Source organism: Lithobates pipiens, unplaced genomic scaffold, assembly GCF_037356315.1.
Source record: "Lithobates pipiens isolate NorthernLeopardFrog02 unplaced genomic scaffold, aLitPip1_a1.2 Scaffold_13, whole genome shotgun sequence".
Taxonomy (NCBI): domain Eukaryota; kingdom Metazoa; phylum Chordata; class Amphibia; order Anura; family Ranidae; genus Lithobates; species Lithobates pipiens.
The window spans coordinates 199449205-199466874 of NW_027507718.1; the positions used below are offsets into that span (position 1 = coordinate 199449205).

The 17670-nt window shown below is 38.8% G+C and overlaps 1 protein-coding gene across 2 annotated transcripts in view; it reads right to left on the reverse strand.

Moving 5' to 3' along the window:
• Positions 1 to 562: 562 nt before the first annotated feature.
• The window catches only part of RBPMS (RNA binding protein, mRNA processing factor), a 262358-nt gene continuing 245250 nt past the window's right edge, over positions 563 to 17670 (reverse strand). For both annotated transcript variants that reach the window (XM_077476125.1, XM_077476124.1), the window contains one exon: positions 563 to 8830. The gene's annotated coding sequence lies outside the window, so the exon portion shown is untranslated. The remainder of the gene's footprint in view (positions 8831 to 17670) is intronic.

Sequence of the window (17670 nt, forward strand, 5' to 3'; positions counted from 1 at the left end):
TTTGCTTGTGAATCCCCATGCTCTGCCCACCCAGCTATAAAAATCATTGATTGCTGCGCTGTGTGACAGCAGCGGAGGAGCTCAACTGCACTGAAGATGGAGTGTCTGTATGGACACCCTGACCTCCATGCTTGGTGCTTGTCCACATTCATGTACCCGTTTCCAACAGCTTCAAGAATCTTTCACTCACACTGACATTTTCCTGTAGAGGCAAGATGGAATTCTAAATCTTGTGGCAGACACTCTTTATGAATTCCCCCCAGTGTGTCTATGAATAGAGCTTTGATAAGATGTGCTTTTATGTATTATGTATAAGGATGAAACTGTTCAAATAAGGCCTTCTTCGCACAAGTGTTGAAGCCTGTAGATAGTGAATGGTCCATACATTTATGTGACTTGAGCCACCAGGTTACATAGTAGGTGAGGTCCATCAAGTCCAACCTATGTGTCTCAAACCATATAAACACATGGCCCACTTATGATCTATGTGTGAATGGATCCTAAAGTGGAACTCTTCCGCTAAATCTTTTTTTTTTTCATCTTTAGCAATGAATACACAAGATTTTAATTTACAGCAATTTTTTTTTTAATAAAAAATAACAATAGAAAAGTACCTTTTAAACAACTCCAAGTCTTATTATATATTTTCTATGTTGGCATACATACTTAACACAAAACAAGAAAACAATCTTGACTGTAGATTGAAGCAGAGTTCCTTGTTTCTTTTAAAGCTCTCAGTGATATTGACCTATCACTCCAGAAAAGCACTTTTAACAACATTAGAGTATAAAACAAGAATAACGCTATAAAGATTAGAGTGGTACATCCCTAAAGTTTCACCATGCCCTCTTTTGAAGATATCGGTGATCAGGACAGTAATATATAATGAGGCTGAATTACTAAAGGAGTTGAGAATGTTCACTCAACAAATTGTGCAAATATTCACTTCAGTTATCCAATCATGTGCAGATGAAATAAGGAATCAGCTTTTTACATAATTGGCTAATTGAAGTAAATATTCACACAATTTATTGAATATGTGCAACTCTTTTAGTAATTCCCCCTCATCGTGTCATTGATCCGGTGTTTTCCTTCTTTTTGGAATTTGTGTGATGGCATATTCATCATTCTATGCCTACTGCATACACCAAGTCTTTGTTACCAGTTGCATTACATATAATAGCCCACACATACAAATAATAGTAGCACCACAAACTGCATAAAACAAGCTTAAAACATAAAGCAATATTAGTAACAATCACTTAAAGGATACATAGAGCAATTGTAAGCAACTAAGTTACTAAATGATATATATATATAGATAATGTTAAACATCAGAACAGAACTCCAAATGTTGCAGAAGAATAACAAATATAATTTAATGACTAAAAAACGGAATGGCTTTTATATACTTGATATTAATTCCATACTCCTGGTATGATGTTTTTTAAAAATTGTAACCAGTATCCATCTTTAAAATACGTTGACCTCTATAGCTATCTAGTAGGATTAGTTCTCTTTTAACATAGTGTAATATGCAAAGATGTACATATTAAGTCACATGTGGATTGGCCACTGATGTAGTTTGCTGCATGCATGACAGCAATAAATATATATAAAAAAGGGAAAATGTGCTTCAAAAATATTATCTTTATTATCCCTATTATAATTGAGATAATTAATATGGTTTTCTTTATATTATATTTTTTATTATTTTGGATAATATTGTTTATGTATCTAAATACTGTAACCGATCTGTTATTTAGTCATAATTTCTGTCATTTGTCTTGATAAAAATTTAAACTTTAATAAAAACTATTGATTAAAAAAAAATATCTTAAAAATGTTTTTTGAATTAACATTCTTCATATAATTTATAAACATTTGCCTAAAATGTCTTAAACAACTGTGCAAAAAACTCTTTGCACAGTGGTTTACGAAGCATATGAAGAACACAGATTTATTAGTATTTTTGATGAGATATTTTTGAAGCACATTTAAAATTTTTGATTTTATATTTATTTCTATTTTTATTTTTAACAGTGTATTTATGGTTGCCTGAAGGTAATATACTTTTAATTTATAATTATACGATTTTTATTTTTTAGCACTGTATTTATGGTTATCTGAAGGTTATATCTGCTTTTGGTTATTTATACAGCTGCTTTTTTATTGCATTTTTTTCTAAAAGCATGGGACATGTATATTTATTTATGACAGCAATGTATGTAGCTTGAAGGGAACAAAGAATGAATGTGATGTGAAAGCACCATAGGGATTATTTATATAGACTGGAGCCGTCCTATACCTTTTATGTAATGGCTACATCCAGTAGTTCCAAATTATGAAGCTTTGTGAGACCGACTTAATTTCCCACTACCACCCCACAATGTATAGCAAAGAGCTAACAGTGGACAGTGAAGTCTCCAGTCAGTCTGTTAGCTTGGAGTAAAGTGAGGGGAGGGAAGGGAGGAGCAGGGGAGTGCCTTGCCATCCTAGGCTATGGAGGTTAGTGTTTCTATTGGTGCTCACGGTGTAGGGAGACACAGCTCTAGTCCCTGCAAGCAAGAGTGGCTCCGCAGGATTCTGCAAGAGACATTTATAAGTGATGCATCGTATTCTTGATATTTTCAGTTAATTGCAAAAAGCTGAACAATACCATATCATTTGTATTATAATGGATAATACACTTTATTACTAAAAGTATTGGAATGCCTACCTTTACACACACATGAACTTAAATGGCATCCCAGTCTCAGTCCGTAGGGTTATATATTGTGTTGGCCCACCCTTTGCAGTTATAACAGCTTCAGCTCTTCTGGGAAGAATGTCCACAAGGTTTAGGAGTGTGTCTATGGGAATGTTTGGCCACTCTTCCAGAAGTGCATTTTTGAGGATAGGCATTGATGTGGACGAGACGACCTGGATCACAGTCTCTGCTCTAATTCATTCCAGAGGTGTTTTAGCGGGTTGAGGTCAGGACTCTGTGCAGGCCAGTCAAAGTTGGGAGCAGGAAATTGTCCAAAATGTCTTGGTATATTGACAACTAAAGAGTTCTCTTCACTGGAACTAAAGGGCCAAGCCCAACCCCTGAAAATCAACCCCATACCATAATCCCCTCTCCATCAAATGATTTGGACCAGTGCACACCAGTCCATAAAGACATGGATGAGTGAGTTTGGTGTGGAGGAACTTGACTGGCCTGCACAGAGTCCTAACCTCAACCCAATAGAACACCTTTGAGATAAATTAGGTCATCACATCAGTGCCTGACCTCACAAAGGTGCTTATGAAAGAATGATCAAACATTCCCATAGACACACTCCTTAGCCTTGTGGACAGCCTTCCCAGAACAGATGAAGCTGTTATAGCTGCAAAGTGTGGGTCAATGCAATATTGAAACCTGCTGACTGAGACTGGGATGCCATTAAAGTTCATGTGCATGTAAAGGCAGGCATCACAATACTTTTGGTACTATAGTGTATGTAACAGGTTTTTTTTTTTTAACAAGTGGTGCATCCAAAAGCAGAAAACCAGCACAGATAAATAGCCCTTTATAATATTTTTTTTTTTTTTATAGAATGCTGGGGGTTGCCTGGACTAGTATTCTCTTTGCAGGTGTACAGATATCACCTATCCACTTCATTATGGTGATTAGCAGTCTATGTAGGTTTTTGTTCCATGTCTTTTAAGGGCTTAGCATTGTGGGTGCTGCAAATCATGAAGTACAGATACGCTTTAAAAAACAAATACAAAGTATGTGTTTTTTGTCAAAAGGTGACCCTTTAAAGACTGCATGCATCTACAAATTAACCCTAATTCTGTCCATAATGTGTACACAGTAAGGTGGTCCCAAATCCAGAACAGTGTTTTTCTGAACCTGTTTTTGATAAATGTTATTGTTCAATCTGTATGAAGGATTGCAGCACAACATTATCCCCAAAGATAGTAGTGCTTATTTGCAGAAGAGTCTGTCTTGAAAAAGTGACTGCCCTGTGAGTTGTCTACATGACAGGAGCACAAACCACAAAACCTGAGAAACTGTTAATTAGTTGTATGTTTTACTAATTAAAAAAAATAAACCAATGAGGCTTGTTCTAAGCTAACTTAGAAGTCGTACTATAAAATCAATACCTACATTATATGCTGTCAAATATGTAGCAGCTGATTTAATTAAAAAAAAAGCATACTTTAAATCATCCAATCACGTGCAAAGGAAATTCCCTTATTTTTGCATTTCTTTGCACCTTATTGGGTGTTGAAAGTGAATACAGGTTAACTTGGTAAGTGAAAAAATGCACTTCAAATCCCATAGGAACTAATTACTGGTGTTTGTTCTTAAAATCACAATTTTAATAAATAATTATATGTGTTTGAATGGGGAATAGTTGCCTCCTACTTTAGGACCTCAAGAAGATCTTCCCTTGGCATTGCCTGTACCCTGCAGTGAGTTTTCTAATGAAACATGTAAAGAATGTTACAGAATATTTTATTTTGATGACAACTATAATTATAAAAACAGGTCTGAATTTACAGACTCCATGCAATTTCCTTTATGATTAAATATAGCATGGCCTCTGAACATGCAGTTCTCCTTTCCAATTTTCAATTACGTTGGGGCAAAGGAAGACCAAACCTAATTTAATTAAAGGTAAATTGATGAACAGACCTTATTAGTAAGAAGTGAGAAAATACCATAGGTTTGTTTTACTTACTGTAATGGTCACAACAGTAGCTCATCTAAAACAAAAGCCAGGCTTAAGCTTTTATGGCAATTTAAGATACTAGAGTGGACACAAGAGTGAAATCAATGGAAAACATCAACAAAACTCTGCCTACCAGGTGTGGGTAGACTTTTTTGTTTTACTGGATGTAACTAATGCTATAAAACAAATGTAGCTTTTCTGATTTGCTAATAAACTTACACTCTCTATCAAATCAACATCTTAATTGCAATTAAAAAAAAGATATACAGTATCAACATACAAAATGTAAATTTACTATAACGTTTCCAATTAGATATAACAATTTTAGATCACATAGGAAGCTCTTAAATCACAAAATTAATTCAAATTGTATATTTTTTATTTCTCTTGTTTAGGTTGTTGTTATCCTAAATGCTACTTGGCTGATATATATATTTAAAAAATAACTATCCCTCAGAAGTAAAAAAAAGATAGAAGTTCCAATATACTAGACACAGATCAATAGTTTGTATAGTAAAGGCACCAGAGGCTTCATATACAGTACTTATAGTAAAAGTACTTTAGCTCTGTAATGGATCATGTATGTGGAACATATTATTTTTGGATCATGTTTTCCATCACGGGCAGAAGCTGGTAAAGCATTTTATTTTCTTGAAGTCTCTAGGTTTATATCTACCCTAATATCACTAATTTGCTGATATAGGTGCAATCCATGTCTGGTTCCTTCATCTCATCAGGTTATGTTACTGGCGAAACTACCGCATGTGGAGATGGTACATCAATTTACAGATTCAGGATGCCAGATGACACCTGGGCTGCACCATCTCCTATACCCATAGTAAGGAATCCATAGCTACTCTGTAAGTTATGTGTGTGTAGGTCTTAAAGGACCCATGATATAAGTGCAAGAGGTTGAATGCAGGCCAATTATCCCCTTCTACATTGCCTGTCACCACAACTCTTATCATGACATTAGTAACTGGGTAAAAATCAATGGAACTAAATAAAGCATTGAAGTTGCAGTTGGACAAAAAGTCAGTTTGATTCTTGCAACCACTGCAAGCATAGAAAATATCGGAATAGCTGAACTAACAAAATGACACAATCTGTTGAATTCCCCAGCTTCTAGTAGCAGTGAAATGTAGATACATAAAATACAGTGGAAGTGAAAAAAGAACCTGCTATGAAATCATCCAGACAATCAAAATGGTTATTTTTAGGCTTGTCAAAATATACCCTGACCAATTCTGATCAAAATCAGGATTTGTAATTAGAAATCATCTTTTAATAAAAAAGAAAATATGTTCCCATCATACGTTTTTTGAGTACTCTGATGTTTCCGAATTTTTTTTATCAAACTATGATTCCAGTAGACAAGGAATCAAGATTCTGAGTAGCAAGTCAGTATACTAATAATACATAACAAGCAAAAGAACAGATATACAAGAGAACTTTAGATACAACAAGAAAACTATGTCATCTTTGCCCTTTTTTAATGCATGCTCCAGGGTAAACTTAAGGATGAATTTCAGTTCATGACAGGTAGCGTATGGCTAGCATTTAGTAATTAAATCGAAACTCCATTCACATTTTTACTGAAGGGTTAAAACCCAGGTTTGTATTGCCATTTTGTTCCTGTTAGGCAGATTCATTTTCATTTTGTCACCAGGATGGAAAATAAGGTAATTTTACAGTTGTCTTCTGAATACAAGTGGAGAAGCAAATGCCCAATGGTGACACCTAGTCTAGAGATAATGAACAAAGATGAGGCTTTTCCTCATATTGGGGAGGTTTCCTCTGACATCTTATTTTGTCACTAGGGTTTTGGCAAAACCAAACAGCGGTAATAGTCAGGGAGAGGGTCTAACTAGGGCTAGATTAAGGGCAACTAGTGCCGTAAGTACAGTCCAACAAAAGTATCCCCTTTGATTCCCCATTGCTTAAACTAGAAGTGAAGGTTTTTTTGTTTTTTTTTAAGAATTATACCTACCTAGGTAGATGCCACATCGGTCCTCCGCTGGCTCTAAGACTGAAAACTGAATGATCAAACATCGCTGATTGTTCGGTTCTCCGTGAGCAGAGAGCTGGTAACTGTTAGTCACTGCTGTCTGTTCTTTTTTCTGGCAGATCGAATCAGATGAAAATGGACAGGCGGTCTATTTTCATCCGATCTCCCCACAGAAGAGAGCAGGACTCAGACACGTCCATCTCTGCACAGTGAGCAGAGACGGATCTTTCATACACCTGCTCAGCGGGGATCAACAGGGCGATTCCATGCTGATATAGCAGAGTCCACCGTACGGATGTGCCCTGTGTGAAAGAGGCCTAAGAGTTTGGACATGGATCAAAATCGAGCAACAAACTGAAGCCTTTTATTTAAAAATGATGCCCTTCTTTGGTAAATGATAAAGAATAATTATTTATATTTGATTTCACCTGGACAAAATGACAGTAAGTGGAGGAGGTTGGATTGGTACAAAGGATAAGTGTATTTTATTTTGAAGTGCACTCATCCCTTAAAGTGATAAAAAAAAAACCTTACATATACCCAGTGAAGTGACTAGCCTCAGGCGACACAATGCAAATCCTCCTGCAAAAGCTGTACCTGTTTATTTGCAACCTTCTCTTCTCCAAAGCACAGAATTTACATCACAATTCTTAGCTCCAGGAGGCAATGGCAGGGATCTGATGTCATGCGGTGCAAAGCATAGAGCAGGGAGCTGAGTATAAACTGAGACCTGAGTGGAGGGAATGGACATCCCCCCCCCCCCTTTGCACAGTCACATAGGGAAACATGCACAGCTGAGGATGTCAATCACCTGCTGTGTGCTGGAAGGGAGGCAGGACAGTCCCCTGGGTAATTCTGGCTTTGGCATAAACTGTCAAAAGTGACTCAGGCAGATAGCAAATGTAAGAAAGAGCAGACAGAAATCACACTCAGTGCTTTTGATTGAGAAAAGTACACACTATAGAAAGCTATGCTTTGTTTTTTATTATTTCAGTGGATTACAACCACTTTAAGAGCGTGATATCTAGAGGAAAAAGCTCTATGGTCCCCCCTTCCCTTGGTGCCTTAAGCACATGCTTATTTTACCCAATTGTTAATCCAGACCTGGTTCTAACCCTTACATAGTCAATCAAAAAAAAATATATACTGTTTTGGTGGCATTTTCACTTTTACAGCAGGCGTGGATGTGAAAGACCATTTGAGCACTACACTAAACTGTGTATGCTTGCTATCTGTGGTCACAAATACAGTACAAGCAAAATGGTGTCACAGAATTTTGTGATTGCTACAGGTCTTAAAAGGGTAATGTCTTCTGAAAAATAGTACATTCGGAAACAAAGATAGACATGAAAATGTCTGGAGTGTTTTAGGATACATGTATAAGTCTACACACAGAAACACCTGGTACACGTGGCCATAAAGAAGGCAAGAAAATTAGTTAACTGCACAGGGCACCAACATACTATAATACAATATAAATTCACATACAATAGATTTACTTTACAGAGAATCCTCTCTACATTAAATAAAAGCTTTTTTTTTTATAGTTTAGCATATTAAAATAGAAACTGTTCTTCTAAACTGATTAATCCAAATCCCGCTTGCTCTGAAATGACATAAGACTAGATAATACTGGAAAAGCAGATCTAGTGTAGTAAATATATACAGCTCATTTTAACAAAAATAGTATGAACAAAATCCCTCTATCTTAAAATACAGTTCTTACATTTAATTTTTTTCTCTTTTGAAAAAGATCTCCACAAGTGTGTTATGCATGCAGCTTAATGTTTGCAAAAATATTCTTTTCTTTTAGTTAGACACACTGAAAAATTTGTGGACAAAACTAGTGTCTTTAAACACAGTGTACATTTGCTTGGGACAGAGACCGCTTGCTGCGATGGCTGCTCTGGTTTTCTTTGGACTGGAAGAAATCATTAGACAGCAATGCAGGGCAAGCCAGGATTTCACATAAGGCACTTGTAGTTCGTTACAGTGTACAAGGGATAAGGTATATTCATTTGCATTTATCGTCTGTTGGGTAAGGCAGATGTGTGATAGGGGCTGGATCAAAGTCTTGAAGGAATCTTGATGTAGTGACGTTGGGATGTCTGTAAGCCTGCAGGTGAGAAATGAGAAAATAATGCTAATAAAGTAGTACCAAACTTTGGCTATTTTTTTTTTAACATTGACACCGGTATTTCTACCTTTAATGCAGTGCAATATTCAGTTCCTTCTAACACAGTCCCTAAATTATTACATTTTTAACATTATCCACCTACCATTATTACATTTTTAACATTATCCACCTACAACCTATGTCCTCCAGTGCACTGCTTCCCCCAAACTTCCTTTCTGGGGGAGCATAACCTCACTACCAGTCAAAAGATTTAATTCTTTATGTACCAGCATGCATAGTCTGTCATTGAGAAAATTTGGTCGTGTGCACATGCAGTCCATGAGGACAACAGGTGGAGGCAATGTCAACATGTCACCTTGTAGTATGCACAAATGACTATGACAGGGCTCCATAGTACCTTTTTTTAATATCACTATAAAGTCCAACTCTAGGTATAGACAAAAGCTACCCTTGCGCCTATCCCCAAAACCATTCCCCCACACCACAAGGGTTAACTGCTCAATAAGTCTAGGGGTACAGGAATAAGAAGTAATAATTACCTTACTCCTTACTCCTTGTTCCTGTAGGTTCCGTCTATCAGTGTGTCCACTCCTTCAAAGCCTCCTCTCCAAGACACTCTAAGCCATGACTATACACCTACCACCTCCATGAACAATGTCAGGTTAATAGCCCTGCATTGTATGTTATGACACAAGGGGGCAAAACCAGGCTCACTTCTACATAGAAACCAATCAGCTTTCGGATTTTATGGCCAAACAAGCTGATTGGCTACCATGCACAGCTGCACCAGATTCTGAGTGAGTAAATCTACCCCAAAGGGACTGTCCACAGCCTGGGTGCCAGAAGTAGAAAAGGAGAGTGCAGAAGCGGTGAATAGGGTAAGTAAAGCAGCCACTTCACCTCCCTCTTGACTTTAGAATTTAGCCCTTGCAGTGCCAGAGTTGGGTTCTAAACAAGGTAGAGAAATATCAAACGTACACGTACCTGTAAACAATTATATATTTTTTAAGTTAACCTACAAGTTCATAAATTAGAGGGCTCCAGCCTAGGCTATCATAACTAACCTTACAGTCAAGTTCCACAAAGTTATTATCAGTGTCCTTTTGGAGAAATATTCTCTCACTGTTTGCTTGCTTTCGCACGGGCGTTTAGGCACAGTGCGAATCCCAGAAAGTGCATCCAGCTGCACAAACAGACATCCTGTTGTGGCAGTTGACAGCGTGTTGTTGCAATGTATAGACTCGGCGGCCACTGCTATCCACGCACAGCTGTCAATCCTGGCAGCAGGAATCAGTAGATTCAGTTGGCATTCGCACCGTGGCTAAACACCAAAGCAAATGCAGCCTTACAGGAAAGGAAAGTTAAACAGCAAGCTATAAAAGCACAGATTTCATCCACTCAATGCACCTTTAAATACAGCTAGTAAAAATTGGAAACAAAGACCACAATAGCAGAGTAAGGAACAATTACAAGCTTTGCCGGGTATTTTTTGGTGCATGAGTCTCTGCTGGGGAGATTACAACTCGTGTCTACTTCGAACTCTTCCCTTACACTATCCAAATACATTTTGGCTGGAGTTTTGCTTTCATTAACAAGCACACAAACATTATGTGTGTTTACATAGGAATAGGTATATTGGATATCTTACGATGTTAAGCAATACGCTTAACAAAAACCTTTGTTAGTTTAAATAGCCTAGAGCATATATTGGCCCAAATGTGTGTGACTTTGCAAAATATAAACCAAACAAATCAACCATTCATATTCCAATGATGCAAACAAAGGACTAAAAACTTCCTTGTTTCATTAGAGAGGTGACTTTACTGGAGAAGTCTTATGAATTGAGTCATTTAGTAAGAGAGGTCATATGCAAAATTGCTAGGAATAGCATCAACATATCACTGCTCTCTGCGTGCATGCATGTTAGTATTAAAAAAGTGTACCAGTCACGCAGCTTATACAGTTGTCAGAAATGTAAAAGACTTAAATAAACATAGCTTTTTATAAACTTTTGGTAAAATGAGCTGGTGTACCAATCTCATGTAAACAAAGAGAATGAGCTGAAAAGTGGTAATAAACCCAAATCCAAAAATGTAATATATCGCAACCTCTTGATCATTGGATGTGTTGGTTACACTAGTTTTTTTTTTTTTCCTCTGTTTCCACCTGGTTATCTGACCAGTAACACACTTCCTTGATTAGTGTCCATACTCTGGATGAAGGAGCACAGCGGCAGCTTTGGACAGCTGCATTGTCAGTCTTGGGGGAGGGGGAGACTTAGATAGCAGAACTAACAAATCAAAGTCAAACTCCAGCTCACACTTTATAATCAGCTTTTTGTTTCCTTTTGCGATAAAGGTTTTACATAAATAAAAGCTGATCTCTGTAAGCACCCCTGCCAGCTGTAAATGGTTTATCCCATCCCTCTGAACTGATACATCTGCAGGACAGTTTGTTCTGTTGAAAAATAACAGATTTACTGCCTGGACCACCAGGTGAAAATAGAAGAAAGAAAGCCTAATAAAGAAAAATAATATAGCAATCACATCTAAGAAATTGGTAAGCTGTAATATAATAAATGTTTTTCTTTTTCTTATTTTAACATTTTTTGTATGGTATTTTTTTTTGTATACACAGAACTTTTTCACTCAAATGTGTCAGACTGAAGCAGTTATAATGAATTGAACTGAACAGATTCCAAAAATAAGGCACACATTTAATCTGCCATTTTTACAATCCTGTTAAAGATGGTTCTTGGCTTGCCACACATGCATCTTTCATAAGGGATCAATACATTAGCAACATTACTATGCATAGCATAACATACCAAAAAGCCATGCATTCTGTAACTTAATGCATGTCTCCCTGCTGTAAATGTCTGTGCTATATAGCCACAAAGTACTTAAAAGTGTAACACTGACATACAGGTCATTACAGAAGATAATCAAGTTACCGCCACATGGTATCACTTTTTCACTGAAATACTGTAACACTCTAAAGCAGGGGCCTCCAAACTACAGCCTGTGGGGCACAACTGGCTTCCTACTAGATTTTATCCAGCACGCAGCAAGGGTCAGTGGTGTATTCTCAGACTCAGAATATAGACTAAGGTTTCAGATTAGTTGGTCCCTGCGTCTAATGGGGAACCTGATGTAACGGAGATATGTAAGGGGGGCATTAAAGCAATGAAATCAGGGGAATTCTTCACCTGGTTCTTTTGGCCAGCAATGGAAGAGCCCAGTGATGCTATATTTCCTTGATAAACTGAAAACATTTAATTCCCTTTCCTGGAACGATTTGTTCTATAACTTTGAACGCTGGTGTTTCAGGCAAAATGTTTTAAAATAAATTGAAGCACAATACTCTCACTCTTAAGTCTACATTAAATATGTCAATTGATGTCCTCTATATTACTAAGAAACGTTACCATGTCTTTCGCAAACCACTTCTCCACATTACAAAAATTTGGTAGCATCTCAGGGCTTTGGGTTAATGAGTCTTTATTGAAAGTGCTAAACATTGTTCTCCCCACTGAAACCCAAACCAGCTACAAGACAGATGTCAATTCCCCTGGGTCTCATCCCATCTACACTACGGGGGAATTAACCTTACTACAGATTATCACACTGTTTACCAGGCCAACTATCCAGCCTGGTTCAAACAATTATGGCACACCTTAGAAATGGAAAGGACTTCATATATTCTGTCTAAGAAAGCAGAGGCATGCATGGAAGGAGTGTATTAGCATATGTTGGTTGCTGAATGGACAATTATGACTATAGAACTGAATGTGTACACACAAAAGTTGGGTGTGATAGGCCTATTCAAATATCCCTTTAAATCTGTTTGCATAGCAATTTTCAGAATCAGCATATCATATCAAACCATATATAACATTAACAAAATAAACAATACATCAGTCCATAAAGTGTCCTTTCGTATTTAATTCACTTGCATATGCTCAATCTGTCATAAAAACAACAGGCTTGTGTTCACATATCCATTATCCATAATGATTGCTACTTTCACCACTTCAATACTGGGCCATAGTCATATGATGTCTGCAGATGGGATCTCCCATCCTGGGCGAGCGTCATATGACGTTCTTGTGGCGATCGGGGATGAGGTGTGTGCCTCGGACACAGCCCGTCCCAGATCCGTGTAAAGAGCCAATAAAAAATGTCTCTTTACCACATGATCAGCTGTGTCCAATAAAAGCCAGTCACATGTACTGTCCACGTGCACCACGCTAATGCGTGCCCCTAGGGCGCGCGCAGAGTGGCAATCAGGGATGAGGCTTGTCACCCTGACGCAGCCCAACCCCGATCGCAGTAAGAGCCAATGAAATTGGCATTTTACCACGTGACTGGCTGTGTCCAGTCATGATTGGACACAGCCGGTCACAGAATGTCAACAAACTGTGGTAACAAGATGTTACCGTGTTCTCCTCCTCACACATCGAACGAGTGTGAGAAGGAGATTGCGGTAACATCTTGTTACCGCTTACAGTGTACACCAACACACACTGATTGCCCCCCCAATAAAGAGGACCTGTCACCAACCATCAAAGTACCTGACATTAGCCATCAAAGTACCTGACACAGTCCATCTGAGTACCCGAGTACCTGTCACCAGGCCTTCAGAGTACCCGAGTACATGTCACCAGGCCTTCAGAGTACCCGAGTACCTGTCACCAGCCCATCAGAGTACCCGAGTACCTGTCACCAGCCTATCGGAGTACCCAAGTACCTGTCACCAGCCCATCAGAGTACCCGAGTACCTGTCACCAGCCTATCGGAGTACCCAAGTACCTGTCACCAGCCCATCAAAGTAGCTGAGTACCTGTCACCAGCCCATCAGATTACCCGAGTACCTATCTGCAGTCCATGCCTCATAGAATATACTTTGGGGCGTTTTCTTTTCAAAATGGGGTCATTTTGTGTGTAATTCCACTGTCCTGGTGCTCAAGGACCTTCAAAAGTGTGATAGGTAGGAATGAAATGAGATTTGTAATTTATGCTCCTAGAACACCTGAAGGTACTACTTCAATGTTGGGCCTCTGTAAGTGACCAGGCTGTGTAAAAGTCTCACACATGTGGTATCGCCATACTCAGGATGAGTAGTAGAATGTGTTTTGGGGTGTAATTTTTGCTATATACATGCTATGTGTTAGAAATATCTTATAAATTGACAACTTTGTGTAAAAAAAAAAAATCATTTTATTTCCATGTTTTCTCGAGACTTTTTAAAAAAAATTAACCATTCAAAAGACTCATAATGCTTCATAGAATATACGTTAGGGTGTTTGTTTTCCAAAATGGGATCATTTTGTGGGTAATTCCACTGTCCTGGTGCTCCAGGGCCTTCACAAATGTAATAGGTCGTTAGGAAATTAGAAATTTAATTTATGCTCCTAGAACCCCTGATAGTGCTCCCTGCATGTTGGACCTCTGTGTGGCCAGACTTTGTAAAAGTCACACACATGGTATCGCTAAATACTCAGCAGGAATAGCAGAATGTATTTTGGAGTGTAATTGGAAGTATGCATATGCTGTGTGTGAGAAGTAACTTGTTAGTTTGAAAATTTTGTATAAAAAAAAAAATTCTTAATATTCCCAAGAATTGTGGGAAAAAAATGACAGCTTCAAAAAACTCACCATGCCTCTTACTAAATACCTTTAACTGTCTACTTTTCAAAAAGGGGTCATTTGGGGGGTATTTGTAGTTTTCCTGACAATTCGGAGTCTCGAGAATTTAGATAGGCCGCCTGTGTATAAGGCATGATCAATTTTCAATGATTTCCACCATAGTTTGTAGACTCTATAACTTTCACAGAGACTAAATAATATCCACTAACTTGGGTTATTTTTACCAAAGAGATGTAGCAATATTAATTTTGGCTCAAATTTATGAAGAAAAATTACTTATTTGCAAAATTTTATCATAGAAACTAAAAAAAGGTGTTTTTAAAAAAAAAAAAAATGTTGCCCTTTTTTCACTTATGTCGCAAAAAAAAAAAAAACCCAGTGCTGATTAAATACCTCAAAAAGAAAGCTCTATTTGTGTGAAAAAGATTATACAAAGTGTTTGTGCGCTGAAAGCTAAAAATTGGTCTGGGCAGGAAGGGTGTATAAATGCCCTGTATTGAAGTGGTAAATTAGTTTTCACCACTTTGTGCTTCAATCATCCACATACATTAATGATAATCTCCTCATCCGTTGTGCCCTCGCCTTGGAGATAAGACCAACCAGTAGGTTGTCCCTCTGGGGATCTGTAATATGCTGTTTCACTCCTTTGCTAGTAATCTTGGAATTAGAATCCTCCTTCTCTTACACTTATGTCCACATGCCCAAATCATAAAGAGAGAAAGCTAGACATATTGCTTTATATTTTAAAACAACCGGTTTATTAAGCACTAATAATAAAACCCTTACATTTTCCTGGTGCTTAGAGTGCACCAAACTGTAAAAAGCATTCAGCATCGCATAGTAGTCCATTATGTGTCACTTACCTGACACAGGAGCCAGCGAAGTCACCGCTGTCCCCTGTAGTTCCGAGCATCCATCTTCTTGGTGGGTCTTGCTGCTCCAGCGCTGTGATTCGCCAGAGCAGCGATGACGTCACTCCCGCACATGCGCACGGGAGCCGACACGCGTGCCATATCGCCGCGATCTGCGACTTACCCAGTGCACCTTACACAACGGTGGCTGTCTTCAGGTAAATATCTCCTAAACCGTATAGGTTTAGGAGATATTTCTTGGACCGACAGGTAAGCCTTAATCGAGCCTTACCTGTAGGTCAAAGTGGTTTGTAAGGGTTTACAACCACTTTAAAGAGCATGTTAAAAAAGGTTGTTGACAAGGATGGGAAAAACTGGGACTTCCTGATTCCATACTTGATGTTTGCCATCAGGGAGTTTCCCCAGTCCTCTATGGGGTACTCCCCATTTGAGTTTCTTTATGGGAGACACCCTCTGGGACTCTTAGACATAGCCAAGGAAACCTGGGAGGGGGAGCAGACACCCCACAAAAGTGTGATTGAGCATATTGCCAAGTTCCTGGCTAAGTGGCAAGGTCCCTTCAAAGTAATTGAAAGAGTTGGGGAGGTCAATTAAAAAGTATATCAACCAAGCCCTGGAAGGATAGACTGGCATTAACTGTGAGGTCCCTCCTGGTAATGCCTAGGGGTACTGAGTCCCCTCTGATCCCCGAGGTTACGATTCCAGACACCCTGTTGTATTCTCAAAAACAGGAAGCTAGAGAGTTCCTGATAAGGAATAGAGAGAAATTTTCAGAGGTACCTGGCAGGACTTCAGCATTTCAGCATGATATAGTTGCTTAACCTGGGGTCTGTTTCAAGCTCAAACCCTACCGAATTCCTGAAGCTAGAAGAAAGGACATCAGTGATGATGTTAAAAGGATGTTGGAGCTAGATGTCATTGAGGAGTCCAATAGTGGCTTGTCTAGCTCCATCGTGTTAGTCCCAAAACCGGATGGCACATGGAGGTTCTGCAACGACTTCAGAAAGCTTAATGCAGTGACAAAGTTTGACACATACCCAATGTCCAGGGTAGATGAACTTATAGACCAACTTGGCAAGGCCCGCTCTCTGACCACTTTGGACATGACAAAAGGTTATTGGCAAATACCCCGAATGGTAGCGCCAAAGAGACGACTGCATTTGTGACCCTGGAGGGTTCCTTTCAATATAAAGAACTGCCTTTTGGGTTGCAAAATGCCCCTAAGCCCTTGTACACACGGTTGGACATTCCGACAACAAAATCCGACGGATTTTGTCCAAAACTGGTGTTGCATACACATGGTCGGACAAAGTTGTCGGAAAATCCGATCGTTCGGAACGCAATGACGTTATTTCGTTACGACGGGACTACATTCAGGCTAGTAGCCAATCTAGGAATTTGATCTGAGCATGCGTGGCATTTTGTCCATTTGGAATTCTCTACAAGCGATCGGACTTTGTCCGATTGGATCATGTTGTCAGAAAATGTTATATCCAGCTCTAAAACTTTGTCAGTCGGATATTCAGATGGAAACAGTCCGATGGAGCCCAAACACGGTCGGATTATCCGACAACACGGTCTGATCGGACATTTTCCGTCGGAATGTCCGACCGTGTGTACAAGGGCTAAGACATTTCAGAGGGCCATGGACAGGACTCTAAGACCCCACCGACGATATGCAGCAACCTAGACAACAGTGGTACATAGCACTAACTGGGAGTCTCACTTGCCCCATGTCCAGGCTTTCCTTGATTCCCTCTTCAAAGAAGGTTTTACAGCAAATTCCAAAAAATGTGCCATTGGTTTAGAGGAAGCCAGGTATTTGGGCTACACTATTGCCTGTGGTGTCGGACTGATTTGTTGTCGGACTTTCCGCCAACAAATGTTAGCAGGTTCTCAATTTTTCCGAAAAACAAATTTTTGTTGTTGGACTTTCCGATCATGTGTGTACACAAGTCCATCGCACAAAAGTCCACGCATGCTTGGAATCAAGTACGAGCCGGAAGCGCTCAGTCTTGTAAAACTAGCGTTCGTAATGGAGATTTCACGTACGTCTTGTACGTCACTACATTCGCAATTGTTGGCAAACATTTGTGTGACCATGTCTATGCAAGACAAGTTGGAGCTAAAACCTTTGAACAAAAATTCACGGTTTTGTTGTCGGAAAGTCTGACGTGTGTACGGGGCATAAGATATAAACAGTTTTACTGGAAATATCTCCAAATGAAGACAAAGGAAAAATAAAGCATTAAAATAAGAAAACAAATGCAGCCACCGCATCTATGAACTGGTAAGTTGC